This window comes from Engraulis encrasicolus, chromosome 1, assembly GCF_034702125.1.
Source record: "Engraulis encrasicolus isolate BLACKSEA-1 chromosome 1, IST_EnEncr_1.0, whole genome shotgun sequence".
NCBI lineage: Eukaryota > Metazoa > Chordata > Actinopteri > Clupeiformes > Engraulidae > Engraulis > Engraulis encrasicolus.
The window spans coordinates 33369291-33376790 of record NC_085857.1 but is presented as its reverse complement, the minus strand read 5'-3'; the positions used below and the strand labels follow the sequence as shown (position 1 = coordinate 33376790).

Sequence of the window (7500 nt, the reverse complement as noted above, 5' to 3'; positions counted from 1 at the left end):
TAGCGAACTGCTGTGGCCCAGATATGACATTATTATGTGGGGGGGATAATAAAGCCAGTGTAGGGGCTAGTGTTGCCAGATTGGGTGGTTTCTCGCCCAATTGGGCTGCTTGGGGTGGCCGTCTGCGGGTACAAATGGAATTTGGAGGAAAAAAAAACGCCCAATTTTTGGCCCTAGAAATCAATACAATTGGGCGGGATTTAGTGCTTTCATGTAGGTTTTGAGCATTTTTTGTGCTGGAAATCATCAGCCTCATCTGGCAACCAAAGTGGAGGCCTATAAGGCTGGGGCTGGGCCTGTAACCTGTAGCCTGGGAGCAGGGCCACTGACCGCTTTCACTGGGCCCAGGACAAAGTCATCTGAAAGGGCCCCCAACCCAATACATGCAATGTAATGGGAACCCGATTCTGGTCCCCTATCTCCCTGGGCCTGGGACAACATACCCCTTTGACCCCCACTGTCAGCGGACTTGCCTGGGAGTGTCTGGGCCCTGTAATGGCCAGGGCAGGGCCAGGATCGTTTCAGTTTCTTAAGGGAGAGGGGAGGGATGGATGGTCAGAGAGAGAGAGGTGAGTAGATAGAGGAGGAGGAGTGATGGAGGGAAGGTGGAAAGGCAACGAGAGGAAGAGCAAGTGTTTCTTAACCCATTTACTCCTGAAATGGCAGGGCCACCATCATTTACATATCTTAAGGAGAGGGGAGGAAAGAGGGAGAGATGGATGGATGGATGGATTGTGTGGATGGATAGAGGAAGGCAGGGATGAAGTGGAGGAGAGGGACTGGAAGAAATGACAAGACAAAAGAGAATTTATCTAGAACAAAAAAGGGAAAAAATGACAAAGCGAAAAGAAAGACCAGAGGGAGGGAAGGAAGAAGGGTGGGTGAGAGAAAATGAGTGTCAGAGCACAAACTAAGGAAGAAACAGACAGAGACAATGAGCAAGATAAATAAATACACTGAATAAAAGGAAAAAAAAGAGTGAGCACACAATTCCAGACCATTTCTGTTTCTTAAAGGGACACTGTGTGAGATTTTTCGTTATTTATTTCCAGTTTTCATGCTGCCCATTCACTAATGTTACCTTTTTCATGAATACTTACCTCCAGCATCAAATTTTAAGTATTTATTATGACTGGAAAAATTGCACTTTTCATACATGAAAAGGGGGATCTTCTCCATGGTCCGCCATTTTGAATTTCCAAAAACAGCCATTTTTAGCTGCAAAAATGACTGTACTTGGATCTTACCGGAAAATATTTGTTTATTACTTTAAGTAAACTTTCATGTAAAGATCAAATTTGGCAACAGGCAGTCTAGTTTCAATGAGCAGCGTAGTTGCAGTACCTTTTTTGACCATTTCCTGTACAGTGTCCCTTAAAAGGTATGTTGTTTATTTCCAGTCTGCCCAAAGTAGGGTACATTTTGCAGCCAACAATATTGACATGAAGACAATCCATATTTCGTATATAAGTGTATTTTACCTAGTTATTACATCATGACATCACAAAACACTTATATTATATTATTATATATTACATGGTATTGGTCACATGTATTGTGGGGATAGGTGCCTCGTTCAAGGGCACTTCATGCATGTAGAGAGGAAGGGACTGGTAAGGGTAGAGATTGAACCCACAACCCTGTGATATACAGTCCAACACACTAACCATGGGTCCGTTTCTCGATTCTTGTCGTTGCTAACCATCTTAAGACCGTCTTCCATTCCGTTGGATTTAGTGGTGAGCGTCGCTGTCGAGAGAGAGTTGAGTCGCTCTTACGAAGGACTTTGCTAACGTCATTAGCAAAGACGCTTTCGAGATACGGACCCCATTACACCACAGCTTCTATACGCAACAATTTCAATACTTGGAAATTGATGGTAGTGGTGAATATACAGTACATGAAAAAAGATGATATTGACTGCATACGTTCTGGAAATAAATGACTTAAAATGCATAAGAGATTGTAAATGTGGAGTGAATGAGTGAGGGAGGGGTGATTGTTAGAAAAATGAAATGACAGAGCAAAAGAGAAAGGTAATTTCTGTTTGATAAGGAGGGGGAGGGATGGATGGATGGAGGGAAGGAGAGAAAGAATGACAGCAAAAGAGAAAAGCAGACAGACAAAAAGAGAAACAAAAAATATGGAGAACGAGAGTGCAAGAGAGAGAGAGAGAGAGAGAGAGAGAGAGAGAGAGAGAGAGAGAGAGAGAGAGAGAGAGAGAGAGAGAGAGAGAGAGAGAGAGAGAGAAAGAGAGTGGGAGTGATGCCGGTAGTGGAAAAAAGCATCTCAGCCCAAATCTGTCAAGATAATGCAGCTATTAAATTTGCTTTGATTTGTAGCCTGTTTGTGGAACACCATGTGATTGTGATAGTCTTCAGGGTTGCCAGATGTGTGTGATCATTTCCACCCCCAAAAAATCTCAAAAAACACCTGGACCCTGGAGGCACTAAATCCTGCCCAATTCGAACCAAATTGTATTGATTTATGTAGCCATAAATCTGCAGGAAAACACATACCAATGCTCATTTTTGACCATTTTTATCCGCAGACGTCATCCTAAGCAGCCCAATTGGGCACAAAACCACCCAATCTGGCAACAATCGTTGTCTACCTTTTGTTCAGAAGTGAAACTGTGTGCAGATAGTGTGCTGCTTCAACTTTACATATAGTGTGTGTACGTACATTCACGTGCACACACACATTTGTGATGTGCGCACATGTACGTATACATGCATGCATGCCTTTGTGTGTGTGCGTGTGTATGTGTGTGCGCGTGTGTGTGTGTGTATATGTGTGTGTGTGTGTGTGTGTGTGTGTGTGTGTGTGTGTGTGTGTGTGTGTGTGTGTGTGTGTGTGTGTGTGTGTGTGTGTGTGTGTGTGTGTGTGTGTTTGAGAGAGAGAGAATGAATGTGCGTCTACACGTAGAAGTGTATGTGTTTGTGTGTGTGTGTGTGTGTGTGTGTGTGTGTGTGTGTGTGTGTGTGTGTGTGTGTGTGTGTGTGTGTGTGTGTGTGTGTGTGTGTGTGTGTGTGTGTGTGTATGTGTGTGTGTGTGTGTCTGTGTGTGCACGCGTGTGTGCGTGCATATACGATATATGTGTGCATGCGTATGTGCACTTGTCCGCATGTGTGTGTGTGTTAGAGTAATGACCTGGCTGGGGCCATAAATGACTAGAGCTGATTTAGTGAGGAGCTCGGCTCTGTGAAGCCTCAGCAGACGGCAGCCCAGCCATGTGTGACAGCAATGGCCAACGTCACTCTGACGACCCATTGCATTCTCTGGTCTTTCTGACTGTCTGTCTGTCTGTTTGACTGCCTGTCTTCCTGTCCCTATGGAAACTAGACTCATACCGATCATGCCCTGTCTCTCTGTCTGCATGTCTGCCTGTCTGTCGGTCTCTCTCTCTCTCTCTCTCTCTCTCTCTCTCTCTCTCTCTCTCTCTCTGTCTGTCTGTCTGTCTCTTTGACTGCCTGCCTTTCTGTTCCTATGGAACTAGACTAATACCAATCATGCCCTGTCTCTCTGTCTGTCACTCTGTCTGTCTGTCTGTCTGTTTGTCTGCCTGTCTTTGTGCCCCTATGGAAACTGGACTCATAATGATCATCAATGGTCAAAGGTAGTCAGTCAGAAATTGACAAGTTGGGATGACACACTGTAGTAACACAGCCCCTGTCTGTCCGTCTGCCTGCAAGCCAGTCTTTCTGGCCATATAAGAATAGACCCACTACTCAGCACACATGTGTGCACAGGGCTAGGAGGGGTGTTCAATGTGCCTTCCTCTTCATCTTCCATTCTCTCGGACTCTCTCAAAGCCTTTCTCCCCCTCTCTACACCCACTCTTCAACAAATGTGTGCTCTCTACTCTCCCTTTCTCTCTCTTGCTCTCCTCTCCCTTCCTCTCACTCTACATCTCTTCCTTTCTTTCTTTATTTCTCCCTCTCCTTCGCTGCATGTGTTTCTGTCCCCTTCTCTCTCTTCTCTCACAAACAAGGGGAAGATGGATGAATGGAGTGGGGCGGGAGGAAGATTATCAGATTTCATGAATAAAGAAGCAAACAAACAAACAAATAAATCAATCAATCAGGGGATCAGTTGGCAATTTAGTCTCGCTGAGGACACGATGACAAATAAGACAGTGACAAGACCTAATTTTCACGTGGCAAAGAGAGAGCCAATTATGCATTAAGCTTTCATTTTCTATGCATATGTAAATGCAGTATTTTTTGGTAGGATGTGTAGGATAAAGTTGGCACAAAATACAAATTTGTGAAAGAGAAAGAAAAAGAGAACCAGAGAGAGAGAGGGAGAGAGAGAGAAAGGGAGAGATGTGCAGGATAAAGTTGGCCATTTTTTGTGAAAAAAAGAGAGAGAGAGAGAGCGAGAGAGAGAGAGAGAGAGAGAGAGAGAGAGAGAGAGAGAGAGAGATAGAGAGAGAGAGAGAGACAGGTGGAGAAACTCTGAATATCGTTGTAACTATCCAAAACATGCTATATTTTACCGCATATTGTTCTATGCCTATGGCCTTATTATAATCGGCACGAAAAGCCAGATGGCCAGTCTTACTGTATGGTCTTACAATGATGAGCAACTGTATGGTCTTACAATGACGAGCAAAACAATCCAGATGGAAGCCCATGTAGCTTATATTTCATCCTTGAGGCGAATGAACAATTCCACATCCTTGAGTCTACTGTAGATTCCAATCTTACATTCTCTAGCATTTAAGCTACTGTAAAACATTACAGGAAAGACCACTTTATATGTGTGCATGCTTGACTCTTATGCATAATTCCACATGATTTAGAAGAGCATAAAGGGATTGGCTACATTCTTGAGACTTTCCGTATGTTTAATTCTACATACTTGAAGGGTAATGGCTACAGTCTTGGGATTGAGTCTAGCACACAATTGTGCATTTTTTAAGACTACCATTAAAGGCATGAAGGTTAATGAGATATGAAAAATACACTCCTGCTGAGAGAAGCTACATGCCCCCCATAGTGATATCATGATAAAAGACCACACGTGGGGATGGTAGGCACTGTTAGCGCCATCCAAAGGAGATTGTTGTCAACTTCCAAAGGGTCCAAAAACAACTGCCACCACTGACCATCGACGGCGATGCTGTGGAGAGAGTGAGCAGCACCAAGTTCCTTGGAGTGCACATCAGCGACGACCTCTCTTGGACCACCAACACTACATCACTGGCGAAGAAGGCCCATCAGCGTCTCTACTTCCTGCGCAAACTAAAGAAGGCAAGTGCTACACCCTCCATCATGACAACATTCTACAGAGGAACCATAGAGAGCGTCGTGTCCAACTGCATCACAGTGTGGGGAGGAAGCTGCACGGAGAAAAACAGGAAGACACTCCAGCGTGTTGTGAACACAGCGAAGAAGATCATTGGAGTACCACTCCCCTCCCTGCAGGACATTTACACCACACGCCTCACCCGGAAAGCACTGATGATCATCAAAGACACAAGCCACCCTGCACACAAACTGTTCAGCCTCCTGCCCTCTGGAAAGAGGTACAGGCGCCTCCGTTCCCGTACCACCAGGCTGGCGAGCAGCACAATGCACCAAGCGATCAAGATGCTGAACACTCAACCCACTCTCCCTCCACTGTCAGCCTCTAGCCAGCAAGGCCACTGACAACCCCCCCCCCCCCATCCCCCACCACCATATCTGCGACTGAACATTCCACCTGCACTACTATACTTGTGACTGAACTTTCAACCTGCACTAACTCAAAACATGCACACACACACACACACACACACACACACACACACACACACACACACACACACACACACACACACACACACACACACACACACACACACACACACACACAAAAGCACACTGCACTTTCTGCACTAAACCCAAACATACACACACTGAGAAACACACACACACACACACACACACACACACACACACACACACACAACCACACACACACACACAGACACACGAACACACACACAGACGCACACCGCACCTTCTACCTGCACTAAACACATACACACACATACACACACACACACACACACACACACTGCTGCTGGTGTACTTGACAGACCTTTTTAATATTTATTTTTCTTCAAATGCTACTATTACCATGTCAGAACGCTATAAAGGACTTTTTTAGGAAAAGCACAAAAGCACAACAATACCTCTTTAATGTATGTCCTCTACAAGTCTTCTGTTGTCCAGTCTTGCACTTTAAATGTCTGTATGAGCACTGTCTATGTCCTTACTGTCTTAAGTCCATGTATAAGTACTGTCTATGTCTATACTGTCTATGTCCTTACCTAGATTAGTCTATGTCTGTATGGGAAAGCAAGAAATGTAATTTCAAATTCTTTGTATGACCAGTGCATGTAAAGAAATTGACAATAAAACCTACTTGACTTGAGATATAAGCCAAGCCTATAACTTATCCTCGCAGCACACTACAATGCATAGTGTGCTGCTTCAGTGGTTGCATGCTGTGTTGCTACTGTAATAATTTTATACAGTAATATTTTATACGTAGAGGAATGGGAACTTATTAACTAATACATTAGATGTGGTTGATTTCATTTGGGAAAACAAATGTTTTGTAATGTGTCAATGTCAGGGTGTGTGTAGGGGGTTCAACTGTGCGTGCGTGCGTGTGTGTCTGTGTGTGTGTGTTTGTTTGTGTGTTGATACATGTGTAGTATTGTCTTAAGTCGGGCATATACTGTGCGACTTTTGCCCCGATTTTGCCACGATTTGGCACTCGCACGACTTTTTGGGAGTCGGGCCGATTTCTTGCTCAATCGCAGGTCAATCGTGAGTCTTGCTTCGTGCAGTGTACATGGGGTAACGACAAGCGATTTCGCCTCACGATTGTGCAATCGCAGGGTCGCAAGAAAATCAAAACTGTTTGAAATCCTGGTCGTGGCTTGTGCGTAAAACGCACAGTTAAAGCAGAGCTACGACCCGATTTGACACTTCACATGCACAAATTAATAGTTCTCTCCTCTGCAGACCGGGGAAACATGCCTGCACAAGGAAAGCATTTGGCTCGCATCTGACTGTCGGCTTGTATAGTGTGAGGACGTGAGTCGTGAGATGTGGACTTTTAAATAGTGAAATTCCATCGTGCAGTGTGAGCAGGAGCTTAATATCCACGAGTGAAAATATCGCACAGGCTATGCCCGGCTTTAGAAGAATGGTAACATATTGTATATCAGGATGTGGCATTGGAACTTCTTGACATCATTTCTTAAAATGTAGTGTGTGCCGTAATGTGTGGCTAATATGAGAGAGAGAGAGAGAGAAAGAGAGAGAGAGAGAGAGAGAGAGAGAGAGAGAGAGAGAGAGAGAGAGAGAGAGAGAGAGAGAGAGAGAGAGATGAGGGGTGATTTTGGGTCTGAATTTACCAATATGTCAATAAAAAGGTTATTGAATTGAATTTCAGAGAGAAAGAGAGAGAGAGAGAGAGAGAGAGAGAGAGAGAGAG

General features: G+C 44.5%; 1 protein-coding gene across 2 annotated transcripts in view; it reads right to left on the bottom strand.

Moving 5' to 3' along the window:
• kcnq5b (potassium voltage-gated channel, KQT-like subfamily, member 5b) overlaps positions 1–7500 on the bottom strand; it is a 261167-nt gene that overhangs the window by 48622 nt on the left and 205045 nt on the right. The window lies entirely within an intron of this gene.